The sequence below is a fragment of the Microtus oregoni genome, unplaced genomic scaffold (genome assembly GCF_018167655.1).
Source record: "Microtus oregoni isolate MIOR12 unplaced genomic scaffold, Mior012 000001F_ref0000356, whole genome shotgun sequence".
NCBI lineage: Eukaryota > Metazoa > Chordata > Mammalia > Rodentia > Cricetidae > Microtus > Microtus oregoni.
This window is the reverse complement of record NW_024543060.1, coordinates 70,087,934-70,103,586: the sequence shown is the minus strand read 5'-3', so window position 1 is coordinate 70,103,586 and position 15,653 is coordinate 70,087,934.

Below are 15,653 nucleotides of genomic sequence, written 5' to 3'. Positions count from 1 at the left end.
GTAAAGGGAATAATATTGATGTGGTCAATCTTATTAATACAGCATAAGACATTTCCTTTGAAAAGTAGAAGGACTGCTGAAAGAGGGAAGTTGTCATGAGCTTCCATGCCTAACAAAGAATCTATCCCCAGTTGGCACCCTCTTACAAAGGAAAAATATAATTTTATTGAATATAGTTTTACTGGGTATCTCAATCACACTTAAGAGTAAACCCCATGCCCAGCAGTAGATCAGTAGATGGCCAAAATGAAATGAAATAAATTGCATTTTTGTAGACATTTTTAAATCTAAATGGTTTGTTTGTTTGTTTGGCATTACTGGCTTTTGGGTGGTATAGTATAGTTTCTGATTTTGTGTTTGTCTGGCTCTCTCTGTGTGTATCTCTTGTGATTTTCCATTTTTAAAAGATTATACTTTTTAAGTTTGTATGTTCTCATATGTCTGTATGCTTTCTAAAGAAAGAAAGATGGTGCATGAAGTTGGGGAGTATCTGGCTGAAGTTGGGGAGGGGAACTATGGTTCCCTAAATGGTGTATTGAATTATTCTTTTTCAAATAAATAGATTTAGATCAATATGATCTGTATGGACAAAAATAAATTATTATTATTACTTATAAAAATTAGTTAATGATGAACATTAAATGGAAATTACCTGAGTGGGACATTTATCTAAATACCAAAACATCTTTAGCTAAATCTCTTAGGTTCATACACAGGAACATTACTTTCAAATATACATTACTAATTTATATTTTACATGGTTAAAGTCACATTACTGAGCCTAAGTTTTGCATGACCTCATTGGAAATTTATTATTTAATTGTTCTCACTTCACAGTGTTTGATGAAAATTACGGTACATTTCTTTATTATCATTTACTTATCTGGTTGATACATCATCTTATATTTTAAGTTTCTGACTAAAAATAAACATGACTATGAGAAAGAGATAGAAGATGAAGTCAAATTTAAAAGCATCCTAATTTCAAATCACAAATGTCAGTATTTTCCTATAATTCTACATCACATTTGCTATCTCTGCCTATTTCACAGTTAACAAGAATAACTACCCACAGACACCACTTCTGTTTGTTTCTCCACTGTGGTTGCAAGCCAGAAATTACCTCTGCAGTACAGAGCCAACCTACCCAGGGGGAAGTTTTACCCTCTTCCAGCTGCCGACTGATGGATGCTGCACGGACTGAGTGCCCAACCATTCTGAGAAATTGGAAAGTCTCCTGTGGGATGCTGAGAAGTTTCGAGATGAGGTGGCAAGTGAACAGATTGTCTTTTGAATTGGCCTCATTTCATTTCCATACCGAAACATAAATTCCAAGAAGGTTTTTTTCCCCCCTTGTTCTTTAATGAAAATTAAAATGTTTTTGATCTTTGTTCCCATATTTCAAAGTGGCCCAGAATCGATCTAGGGACTTGCGGGTCTGGTATTCATTCTTGTTGAGAATAAAGAAGGTACAGTGCTATTGGAATTGCTTTTAATCTGTTTTGGCTGTATAGGCGTCTCCTGCAGAGTAACAAGAAGATCTGCTCTTGATGGTTTCCAGGTAGGGCCTGGTGGGACGCCATTACTTGGGAAGCATGACGTCCAGTGCCAAATATTGAGATCTCAGGAAAGATCGGGACTGTCTGTCACTTGAGAACAGCAAATTAATTTTACCTTTCACTTCTCTTTTTGACTAACACTTTTGGTGTACAGAAGGAGAAGTGACTTTTCCGTAACAAGATCATACATTAAAGAAAAGACTCCGCTAGAGCTTGGAACACCAGGAGAGATTCTTTCATTTGCCCCTTCCTACATGTGTAGACAGGCCCACATTTTTAGTCTTAGCTGCTTTTGTGATAGAGATAGAATTATTACAGTGTTTACATAAGGAAGGAATAGGGTATTTACCCATCTAGGTTTCAGACTTAGTAAAAGTTTACAAGTAACCTCATTTGAAAGTTGTCAGTTCCTCAAAGATCTCCTATATCAATGGCAGGTCTAGCAGTACATAAATAAAATAAATAAATATAATAAAATGATTACTTCCTATAGCAGCAGCTTATTCTGTATTTATTCAGTGCCATAATGGTAAAAGCAAAATAAGAAAAGCAACACTATCTATAACTTCACTTTTGTGACTAAAGTAAAGGAAGCTGTTCTAAGTGTTTGGATGTCTAGGTTCCACATACTGTGCTATTATTATTATTATTATTATTATTATTATTATTATTATTATTATTGCTTGAGTATTCCCATCTATGAAATCAGTATCTTGTTTACTGCATCTGCAGCATCAGAATAAACAAAAGTTTTGAGTGCTGGCTGAGAGCTTTGCTCCCTTAGAATTGGCATCAAGAAGTTGGTCTAATATAGAGGCATGAAAAAGTGAACTTAACATTCCGAATTTAGAGAATTTGCCAACTCCTTTTCCTTTCAGGGAGAGGGCCATTAAGGAGAAAATGATCATGAAAATTCTCCCCTCTCCTCCAAAAACTCAGTTCAAGTCCTGAGAAGATATTTTCTATGTATGATCAGTTACCTTCCTGTCCCTGCAGGAGAATTGGGGGGGGGGGGGACTGGAGATAATTAGACCAGTAAATGAAATGAAATCTGCTCAGGGAATTTAACTTGCTAGTTAGGTGCCTTTGAACTTGAAAGATTATTTTGGATTACCAATATGTTTGTACTGAGATCACAGAATCCCACTAATAAAAAAAGAGGAAGGCAAAAAGAGGAATAAGACGTGACAAAACCGGGAAAAGTGGCTTGAATTCTGAGACAACTAGAAAGTTCGGGTAGTATGTTGCTGTGTAGGACCAAGGATTTCTCACAATAGCCAAAAAGGTCAAAAGCTCCTCAAACTTATAAGCAAGTAGAGTTGAATTCTGACTGAATTGCGTAGTGAAGTAGATCTATAAACAATGCAGCCTGTTTGATCTGATTGACAGATAATATAAGATAATAAACTATGCTGTCATAAGGTCCTTGATCTTTGGTGACTCATGTTGCAACAAGAGGAAAAAAATAATGCAGTCATATCTTCTTGTCTGGTGTAATCAGTTATCTTTCTGTCCTCAGGAGAAAATAAAGGAGAAATTGTAGATAGCTACAACAGTAAACAATGAATACGAATGGTTTCTTTTCTTCATGTCTACTTTCAACATTATTGATAGGATGGTGGTATGCTTAAATATAAAGCCTTTGTTATCCCATAGTGTTTTATATATGTATGTCTCTGTGATTGCATATGAGGGAGACAGAGATTTGCATTAATGATTCCTCACGTATTTGTGACGACCTGCAGCACATTAACTGTTTCAGTTGAATCTCATTAAAATGCCACCAATTGAATATTGTGTTATGTGAAGTACATATAAAGGGATAGAAGCCCATACATTCTGTGTAATTTGTCCAGTGTCAATTAAACAAAATTCTCCCGGTACAAATGCAGAAATCTCTAGTAGAACGAAACATTTAGCAGTGGGAAACCTTAAAAAGACTCTTGCTGACATTAGTATTTAAAGCAGCTGCAGTGGAGAGCCTGGCCAATGCTAGAACAGCAGAAGACCAACACTGATTATTACAGCAAGGTTACAGGAGTTTCCGATTCATTAAAAGAACACCATGCTTGATGTCTGAAACTTATCATGTCTTGGAGCTGTATTCAAAAGACCGGACAAAGGAACAGGCAACCGGAGTCTCTACTCTGAGTGTTGAGGATAATGAGACCAAATACTGAACACTTGAGTAGCTTGTTTGCATTTGCTATTTGATCTTTAATTATAAATCTTATAATCATTAGAGTAGGTGGAATCAAAAGATGAAGATAAGAGGACCAGCTTGAGGTAGATCTCTCAAGCAAGGAAATCATCCTAGTGTCCTCCTCGAATATTGACATACGTTTCTCTTATGGGATATGATACTTAAGCACAATGAGCAAAAATTAGAAACACAGGGGAAGTAGAGGCATTCCGTAAGGCAGAGGTTACAGGCTTGTAGCTCCAGTGTGAAGGTCTTACTCTCCTTCCCCTATTAAAGAGGGATATTTAAAAGAAAGGACAAGGAATGAAGAGGTGTTGAAGACGCAGGAAAGATAGGTGAGCAAGGTAGTTTTTGTTTGTTTGTTTGTTTGTTTTCTTTTGTTTCTAATTAATTTGTTTTTGGGAGGAGGGGCGATGCTGAGGGGTAAGACCCAGATATGGAGGGACCAGGAAGTGAGTGGGATTAGGGTGCCTAATACATAAATTTTAAAGAATCACTAAAGAATTATACTAAAAAAAAAAAAAAAGAAGGAGGGGGGGCAAAGCAGAGCTATGTCTCCACCCACACCAAGCTGGTGAAAAGAATGACAAAAATGATATGAATCTGAGGAGAAACCTTCAGAATCAGACAGAATTGGAAACATTGACGTGATTGAAATTCATAGGCTCAAATTAGAAACAGCTGCAGTAATCAACTACACAGTAGGAACAGAGGTTTCGAAGTCCATAGGAAGTTAAGAAAAATAAGCAGAAATATTTTTCACTGATAAGCTTTAATGGTTTCCAATTCAGTGGCCAAAATGACTTCCTATTACATTGTTCATAACATAAGCTATGTGTATATATCACAAGATAATACCTTTTTTTGGTCTTACTAGAAAATCACAAGAAAAATAGCAAGCATTGAATTATTTCAAAGGTTTATTGAGAGCTTCTATGAATAAAAGCTAATTTGTAGTTTTACATGTAAAATGTTGTGTAAGCTATCAGGGTTGGATTAAGATAATCTTGGTAGCACAAGGAAATTGTCATAGTGAGCATTATGCTCTATATAACATACATCAAAAAGACTTGGTCAGAGGCAGGATTTGAACATCTAACAATGGACTCTTTATCTCTTTTATTTATACTTGCTGTTCATGAAGAAAGCATGAAAGTTTTATTTCAGAAATTCAAAATATTCTTAAAATTGTTGACTTAAATAGAGAAAGACCAATCAATTAATAAAAGAATGCTCCATAAAATTCTTGAAACTGTATAAATAATTCAGCCTTGTAGATCTTCATGCCTTTTTCTGCCTGAAAAATAAAATCTGTTTCAAAATCTCTTTGATACTTCTTGAATTTCATCTCCCAATCCTGGATTGCCTTTATTTTCCATTCTATCTTATTATTTTGCATCATTAAGGGACTGCAATGACAGATGAATAGATAGAAATAATGGATTGAGTTTATATGAAGTTACCTGTTATTCATTTTCAGGCTTGCACATTTTTCCGCAGGCCAGTAGTAACATGTAATATATAATTTTACTGTATGTGTATATTTGTTGATCCTAACAGGAAGCTGAATAGTCAAAGACAGTCAGTCTGCCCATAGGATCTGTAGTGCTAGCTCTCACATAGTCTTCTCATTTCAATTCACTAACTTATTCTTAGCAAAAATAGTGGTCTTTTTTAATGTTCTTGTTAAAAACTTTAAAGCATCATTTCAATGATTGCATTTTTCAGTTAATTTGGAAATTACTCTTGTAGCTTCCTGTTCTCACCCCAAAAAAGAGAGCAGCACAAGACCTTTATGAATCTTAAGTTTTTATTGAGCCATACAGACATGACTTAGGATACACATTTTTGTGGCTACAAATCTAGATATCCCTACACTTAGTGAAAGGGGCTTGCTTGGGAGGTGTGGAAGTAAAAAGGTAAGAAAACCACAAGTTTGGTACATCTTGATTACTGGGATGTGACAGCCATTAGTAAGCGTGACTGAATAAGAGCTTTTAAATAAGAACAGTTATTTTTGTTTGATCAGGCAACAGATATCCTTGAGGTTCCAGAAGCAGAAAAATGCAAATTGGTAAAAGTTCCTCTAAGTACTATACATGCCTGAGGGTCATGCTGACCCCAGATTCAGATTGAAGTTGGGTCAGAATTTAGCAAATTAGTTTTTCTCACTTCACATAAGGATTTGATCTTTTATTTATTATAAAATGTTATATGAATTTCTCCCTTATACATAAAATTTTTGTCAGTCAGATTTTCAAGGTGCTGAAAATTGCCCTATACATTTCTTCACCATGTGCACTTTATCAAATAAAGACTTTTTTCATCTTTCTTGACTGTAGGTTATTACAAGTGTTAACACTTTTAGCACTTCCCCACTGTGATGGGCAGGTTTCATTTAGTTTCTGCACATGGAACAGATCAAACAATAGTCATGCTGATTAGGTTGTCACTGCCTGTCAGTTCAAAAAGCACACTAGGGTCTCACAACATGCTGATTAACACATGCAACTCAGGTAAATTAAATTGTGATCGCTGCTGTTTTCCTGGGTTCTTGATATCTCATAGGACGTTTTTGCCCCCCAACCTATCTTTTATTTGGAAAGAATATCAGTTCCAGGCTCTATGTGAATTATTTTTTTCATTGAACAGAAATTTTAAATTTTATATCAATCCAATACATTATTTTTTCCAAGTGTCCTCATGATGTTGTGAAATGTACAAAATTCAAATTGGTAATCTTTGGGTTGTTCTAAGCAAGAACCAAGGAAACTGCTGTAGAACTTAAATACTTTATGACAATATTTTTAGATTTAAGATTTGCCCAACAAGATAGGAAATAAATTTTGTCTATTTACTCTTTCTTCTTTCTTCTTTACAGTATTTCAAGTATAATTTTTAGCATTCTTTTTAGGCTCATAGAAGATGAACTTTTTTTCTAGTTTTTTTTTTTTTATTTGAGACATTGATTCAATGTATAGCCCCAAGAGTCCTGGAATACATCCTGTAGATCAGGCTGGGCTTGAATTAAAAAATCTACCTGGCTCTGCCTTCTGAGTGCTCAGATTAAAGAAATGTGTCACCATTGCCCAGCTAGAAAATTAATTCTCAAGCAATAGTAGCTAAATCACTATCTTAATAATCTATATGTTTATGTGTATATTGGCATCTTTTATCATTATATATATATATATGACAAATTATTTACAAAAGCATTACTTTGTTTTGTATTTAGTCGTATATTAGGAACGTGATATATAGGAGTGATTGGATTTACACTAAAGGCTACTCTCCTCTTTCCCCTATTAGATTACAAATAAGTGGTGGAACACTATCATTGATTGTTTTTTTTGCCTCATTTTCAAATTAATATCAACAAGAATATTTCCTTTTTTAAAAATATGCTTTTTATTTAAAAAACGTTCTTCAGTTAAAACAAAGAGTTCAAAGAATTTGACCTCTCGACACCATTTAGAACTATACAATCATTTTTAGCTAAAACTAAAATAATAATGAGCTCACCGAAAATAACTTGCTTTCATATTTGACAACATTCATCACTTTTACATTATAGGAAAATGTTTTACTTTGTAGTTAATTCTTATTATTAAAATTTTCATAAGATATTTATTCATATTTAATATAACATTAAGCTGTTGGGCAGAAATGTTTCCAAATATTTTTATCAGTGGATTTATCTGTTAAGCAGATAAAGCTATCTGAATTTATGACTAATTTTTCATGATGATAATGCTATCTTTGGCCAGTATGTTCAATAAAACAAAATATTTCAGTTTGAAAACATTAAAAACTTTCAGCATTTATAACAGATTTTTTTGAGTTGGGAAGTGTGACCTTGAGACACTAGCAAAGTTTCTGCTTTGAAGTTGTGCCTTCAAAACTAGGTGCTCATACAGTAAAAATGATGACAAATTTCACTTAAGTGTCTCACTAAGGACATTCATTCCATTTATGATTATGATCTCATGATCACCTTGTAAAGGACTCCATCTTAGCCAATGTATGGAGGGAAAAAGACTTCACTCTATGGATTTTTGATGAACCCAAAAATTCAAACTTTATTATTCTGTCCGTGGTTTTCCAAATTTATATCTATATCACCTGCAACATAATGTCTTCCCTTATCCCTTTTCTCTAAGGACTTAAATTACTCTCCAGCTAAATCAGAATTATGAAATCTGAAGACTGGTAAATTTCATCTAAATCAGTTGTGGGTAAGACTCAAGAATACTAAGTCTTAGGTAGTCATCTAATGCTGTGGTTTGATGAAACCAAACAAGTTCTATGCTTACAAAGCAAGTGCTGAGACAGAATTAAGACAGACACTGACATTCAAAAGAATTTTGAATTAGACAGAGGTCAGTATAATAGTTTCCATTGAAGTCCAAAACTCAACAGAGAACACACATTCTATCGTAAGAGTTGAGAATATTTAATCAGATGAACTGCCTTCTAATACACTAGGAAGGGAATTGACATTCAAAACTAAATATTTTCAGATTTTCCTAATTTATACATATACTTTTAAACACACTGTAAACCTTTTAGAGGTTTTCTCCATCTTTGAATATATCTCTCTTTTTCTGATGACTTAAGTCTTTAATTTGCTAAACAATATGGCTAGGATTAAAGCCGTGACTTTGATGGCTGGATCCAACCCATTCCTTAGCTTTCTGTGTGCCTAGCTTTATGGCAGAGGTACTGGCAGAAACCATGTTTATTGTCACAACTCTATGGCATTTCATGGTCCCTGCCACCGCTAAGAAGCATGCTGTCAGAAATTCATAAACACCATTTATGTGTTTTGTGTCAGGGCCTCTTAAAAGAGCTGCAAAGTTTCACAGCTAAAGCTGAGTCAGGAAGCCTCTCTTAAATGAGATGTGCTTGCCTCTAGCAAGGAGAGCAAACCTGAGAAATTGCTGCTACCAAGAGGCCATGCTTAATGCCATTATATTTTGTCTAGAATTACTTCCCAAGATCTCTCAGGTTTTCTGTGGATACAGTTGTCCACATGTTGAACACCATTTGTAGATAGAGATTTCTGTCCCACCAGGTCCCACAGTTGTTCAGTTCCAAAGAAATAAACACAGAGGCCTATATTAATCATAAACTTGTTGGCCTAGTAGCTCAGCCTTCTTGTTAACTCTTCTATTGTCCCATTCCCAAAAAAATGGACTATGGATATTTCCTTTTGTTTAGAATGTTGATTACAAGTTGTTAAGGATAATAGTCAGAAGAAAAGTTAAACAAAGGATATTAGATTGAATGTTTTTTTTTTAAAAAAAGGGGGGGGGTGCTGTGGAACAAGGGTCTTTTATCCTGTCACTTGTATTATTTTTAATAAAATGCTGACAGGCCAGTAGCCAGGCAGGAAGTGTAGGCAGGGTGATGTTGACCAGGAAGGAAGTAGAGGCATGGAAACAAGAATTCTGGGAAGAGGAAAGATCAAGTCTACAGTTATTACCCAGACACAGAGGAAGCCAGACACAGAGCAAGCAAGATGTGACTGCCTTGCCAAAAATGGTACCAAGCCACATGGCTGACACAGACATGAATTAAGGGATAATATAAGTCATAAAAGTTAATAAGAAGTCTGAGATACTAGACCAACCAATTTATGATTAATGTAGACCTCTGTGTATTTTGTTGGATCTGAATAACTGCAGGACCTGGTGGGACAAAAAACTCAGTCAAGAAGATCTTACTGTGAGTAGCTGATAGACACTAAAATGAATACTAAAGATGGCTTGATAATTCCCCTCACTAAATATCACATTCTTCTATTCCTTTGACCCTCCCTCTACATTGCTAGAACACAAAGTAATTCATTTAAGTCCCTTTCACTATGTAAGAAGCATCCAGTTTCTCCAAGTTGCTGATAGCTCATGATTAATTTTGTTTTGAGACTTTATCAGACTGAATTTTATTGCACACATTTCTGAGACTTAGTTATGTCCACTTGGCAAATGATGCTCATAGAGAAGACTTGCTCGACAGCTCCCCTCTTTTTCTGAACACAACCTAAAATGAGCTTAAAAACATAGACATTTGAAATGGATTAGCTCATTATTTTTTTCAGTTTGAACTTTTGCTAATTTTTTGAATTTATTCTTGAAAATTGCATTTATGTGTACAATGTATCCTGGTCATTTCAACCCCTGCTACCTTGCTCCAAAGACATTTGTCAATATCATGGTTTTATAATTTCTAATAGTTCCGAGTCCAGTTACTGTTTCCCATATGTGCATGGATGTGGGGGCAACTCCAAGTTGTCACAACATAAATTTCAAGATACTTGAAATTTCAAAATATTTGGTACATTAAAATCCCTTTTGCATTTCTCTTTAACTCTTGAGATCTTACACTTAGACTTTTAATTTGTTATCAATGATACTAATATTATACTTCTAGGAGTTGAAGCTTCCCAAACTGCATTACCTAACACAACTGTTATTAATTACTGCTTCTCTTTAAGCTTACTATATTAAGTAAACCCTAAACCTGCTTTGATTTGGAGCAATTATCATAAAGTTAAGAAATTATTGTTAGAATATTATACAATTAATCAGTTCTGTGTTTTATGCTATCATATTCATGCCTTGGTGTATTGCTTGTAGCAATACAACAGCTGTTCTTTAATGCATTTTTTATGTTTTCAAATAATTCTTTCATAATAAGTTATGATACTTTCAGCCAGAGTTGATAATGTACACAAAACATGTGTTAAGAATTAAATAAAGATTGGGGTGAGTTTCTGGCCCACGGCGCCAGCCTGGGACGGGGAGCTCGGGGGTTTCTTGGCCCCCTGTCCTGCTTGGGCTCTCTGCTGCCTCTTTCTTCCTGGCCCACCCAGCTTCCGTCCAGAGCCCTCCCCACTTCGCCCCCACTGCCCTCTTTTGGCGCGTGGCATCGCCCAGCGCAGCCTATCTGGGCGCTGGGTCCGAGTACCCGGGGCTCCCGGGCGGGCAGCAGTTCCTTTGTTTCTGTGGCCTGCCTGCACCAAGCGGGATAGGCGCTTTGTCTGCGAGCTGCCCAACCAGCACGGAGGCCTGATCTTTTGGCGCCAGGAGACCCAGCATTGGGGTGAGTTTCTGGCCCACGGCGCCAGCCTGGGACGGGGAGCTCGGGGGTTTCTTGGCCCCCTGTCCTGCTTGGGCTCTCTGCAGGGCCTCTACTCCCCGGGTGCTGCCTCTTTCTTCCTGGCCCACCCAGCTTCCGTCCAGAGCCCTCCCCACTTCGCCCCCACTGCCCTCTTTTGGTGCGTGGCATCGCCCAGCCCAGCCTATCTGGGCGCTGAGTCTGAGTACCCGGGGCTCCTGGGGGGCAGCAGTTCCTTTGTTTCTGTGGCCTGCCTGCACCAAGCGGGGTAGGCGCTTTGTCTGCGAGCTGCCCAACCAGCAGGGAGGCCTGATCTTTCGGCGCCAGGAGACCCAGCATTGGGAGAGCCAACATTGGGGAGAGACAGCGTTTGGTAGGCAAGGAGACCTAATCCGGTAAAAGAAGATCCATAGGGAGCATTTGGAAGAAGAGATGGGCCGACGTCAAGGCAAGAATTCGCCCAACAAGCTGAAAAGCAACATGAAGCTACCAGAAACAAGCGACCTCACAACGGGAGGACAAGAACCCCTTAATCAAGAGGAAGGAGAAAAGATTGACTTCATGAAAGTGATTGACACCCTTAAACAGCATGTAAAAAACGCCCTTATAGAAATGGATGAGAAATATAACAGAAAGTTTGAAGAATTGAATAAATCAGTGAATGATACCCTAGAAAACCAAGGAAAAACAATCAAACAGATAATGGAAACAGTTTAAGACCTGAAAACTGAAATGGAGGCAAAGAAGAAAACACAAACAGAGGGCCGTCTGGACATGGAAAATCTAGGTAAACGAATAGAGACTACAGAAACAAGCATAACCAGCAGAATACAAGAGATAGAAGAAAGACTCTCGGATTCTGAAGATACCATAGAGAAAATAAACACACTGATCAAAGAAAACAGCAAGTCCAACAAACTCTCATCACAAAACATTCAGGAAATATGGGACACAATAAAAAGACCAAACCTAAGAATAATAGGAGTAGAAGAAGGAGAAGAAGGGCAGCTCAATGGTCCAGAAAATCTATTTAATAAAATTATAGAAGAAAACTTTCCCAACCGAAGGAAAGATTTTCCTATGAAGGTGCAAGAAGCATACAGAACACCGAAGAGGCTGGATCAAAAAAAAACATCCCCTCGCCATATAATTATCAAAACACAAAGCATACAGAATAAGGAAAGAATATTAAGAGCTGAAAAGGAAAAAGGCCAAATTACTTATAAAGGTAAACCTATCAGACTTACACCTGACTTCTCCATGGAAACCATGAAAGCCAGAAGATCCTGGATAGATGTACTGCAGAAACTGAGAGACCATGGGTGCAAGCCCAGATTACTATACCCAGCCAAGCTTTCATTCACTATAAATGGAGAAAATAAAATTTTCCAGGATAAAAACAAATTTAAACAATACGCAGCCACAAATCCAGCCTTACAGAAAGTAATTGAAGGAAAATCACTAACCAAGGAGTCCAACAATGACCACAATAACTCAGACATCTAGAGACCCTTCACCAACACAAAACAAAGAAGGGAAACACACAAACTCTACGACTAAAAAAAAATGACCGGAGTTAACAACCACTGGTCATTAATATCACTTAATGTCAATGGACTCAACTCACCTATAAAAAGGCACAGGCTAAGAGATTGGATAAGAAAACAGGATCCAACATTCTGCTGTTTACAAGAAACACACCTCAACCACAAAGACAGGCACCTACTCAGAGTAAAGGGCTGGGAAAAGGCCTATCAAGCAAATGGACCTAAGAAACAGGCAGGTGTGGCCATACTAATCTCTAACAAAGTTGACTTTAAACTTAAATCAATCAGAAGAGATGGAGAGGGGCATTTCATACTCATAACAGGAACAGTTCATCAGGATGAAGTCTCAATCCTGAACATCTATGCCCCTAATATAAAAGCACCCACGTACATAAAAGAAACATTGCTAAAATTCAAGGCAGCCATCAAACCGCACACACTAATAGTAGGAGACTTCAACACTCCTCTCTCACCAATGGACAGGTCAATCAGACAGGAACCTAACAGAGAAATAAGAGAATTAGTGGAGGTAATGAATCAAATGGACTTAACAGACATCTATAGAACATTCCATCCAAATAGGAAAGAATATACCTTCTTCTCTGCAGCTCATGGAACCTTCTCGAAAATCGACCACATAGTCGGTAACAAAGCAAACATCCACAGTTACAAAAAAATATTAGTAACCACCTGTGTCTTATCAGATCACCATGGATTAAAGTTAGAATTCAACAATAATGCTACCCCCAGAAAGCATACAAAGTCATGGAAACTGAACAGTCAACTATTGAACCATAGCTGGATTAAGGAAGAAATAAAGAAAGAAATTAAAGTCTTCCTGGAATTCAATGAAAATAAAGAAACAACATACTCAAACTTATGGGACACTATGAAAGCAGTCCTAAGAGGAAAGTTCATAGCACTAAGTGCCCACTTAAAGAAAACAGAGAAAGCTCACATTGGAGACTTAACAGCCCACCTGAAAGCTCTAGAAAAAAAAGAAGCAGACTCACCTAGGAGGAGTAGAAGACTGGAAATAATCAAAATGAGGGCTGAAATCAACAAAATAGAAACACAGAAAACAATACAAAAAATCAATGAAACAAAAAGCTGGTTCCTGGAGAAAATCAACAAGATTGACAAACCACTATCCAAGCTAATCAAACGGCAGAGAGAGAATTTGCAAATTAATAAGATCAGAAATGAAAAGGGGGACATAACCACAGACACAGAGGAAATTCAGAGAATCATTAGATCTTACTACAAAAGCCTATATGCCACAAAATTGGAAAATGTAAAGGAAATGGATACTTTTTTAGATAAATATTATATACCAAAGTTAAATCAGGACCTGGTGAACAATCTAAATAGACCTGTTAGTCGCGAAGAATTAGAAGAGGTTATCAAAAACCTCCCTACCAAAAAAAGCCCAGGACCAGATGGTTTCAATGCGGAATTCTACCAGATCTTCCAAGAAGATCTAATACCTATACTCCTTAATGTATTCCACAAGATAGAAACAGAAGGGTCATTACCAAACTCCTTTTATGAAGCCACAATTACTCTGATACCAAAACCACTCAAAGACTCAACCAGGAAAGAGAACTACAGGCCAATCTCACTCATGAATATCGACGCAAAAATCCTCAACAAAATACTGGCAAATCGAATCCAAGAACACATCCGAAAAATTATCCATTATTATCAAGTAGGCTTCATTCCTGAGATGCAGGGCTGGTTCAACATACGAAAATCTATCAATGTAATCCAGCATATAAATAAACTGAAAGAAAAAAACCATATGATCATTTCATTAGATGCTGAAAAAGCATTTGACAAAATTCAACATCCATTTATGTTAAAAGTCTTGGAGAGATTAGGGATACAAGGGTCATACCTAAATATAATAAAAGCTATATACAGCAAGCCGACAGCTAACATCAAATTAAACGGAGAGAAACTCAAAGCCATCCCACTTAACTCAGGAACACGACAAGGCTGTCCACTCTCCCCACACCTCTTCAATATAGTGCTTGAAGTTCTAGCAATAGCAATAAGACAACATAATGGAATCAAGGGGATTCGAATTGGAAAGGAAGAAGTTAAACTTTCGTTATTTGCAGATGATATGATAGTGTACATAAGCGACCCCAAAAACTCCACCAAAGAACTCCTACAGCTGATAAACAGCTTTAGTAATGTGGCAGGATACAAGATCAACTCCAAAAAATCAGTCGCCCTCTTATACACAAAGGATATGGAAGCAGAGAGGGAAATCAGAGAAGCTTCACCATTCACAATAGCCAAAAACAGCATAAAATATCTTGGGGTACATCTAACCAAGGAAGTGAAAGATCTATTTGACAAGAACTTTAAGGCATTGAAGAAAGAAATTGAAGAGGATACCAAAAAATGGATGGACCTCCCTTGCTCTTGGATTGGGAGGATCAACATAGTAAAAATGGCAATTCTACCAAAGGCTATTTATAGATTCAATGCAATCCCCATCAAGATCCCATCAAAATTCTTCACAGATCTGGAGAGGACAATAATCAACTTTATATGGAAAAACAAAAAACCCAGGATAGCCAAAACAATCCTATACAATAAAGGATCTTCTGGAGGCATTACCATCCCTGACTTCAAACTCTATTACAGAGCTACAGTAATGAAAACAGTGTGGTACTGGCATAAAAACAGAGAAGTCGACCAATGGAATCGTATAGAAGACCCGGATTTTATCCCACAAACCTATGAACACCTCATTTTCGATAAAGGAGCTAAAAGTATAAAATGGAAGAAAGAAAGCATCTTCAACAAATGGTGCTGGCACAACTGGATGTCATCTTGTAGAAGAATGAAAATAGACCCTTATCTATCACCGTGCACAAAACTCAAGTCCAAATGGATTAAAGACCTCAATATCAGCCCGAACACACTGAACCTGATAGAAGAGAAAGTGGGAAGTACCCTACAGGAGCTGGGCACAGGAGATCGCTTCCTATGTATAACCCCAGAAGCACAGACATTAAGGGCAACATTGAATAAATGGGACCTACTTAAACTGAGAAGCTTCTGTAAAGCAAAGGACATAGTCAATAAGACACAAAGGCAACCTACTGATTGGGAGAAGATCTTCACCAACCCCACAACAGACAAAGGTCTGATCTCCAAAATATATAAAGAACTCAAGAAACTAGACTTTAAAATGCTAATTAACCCAAT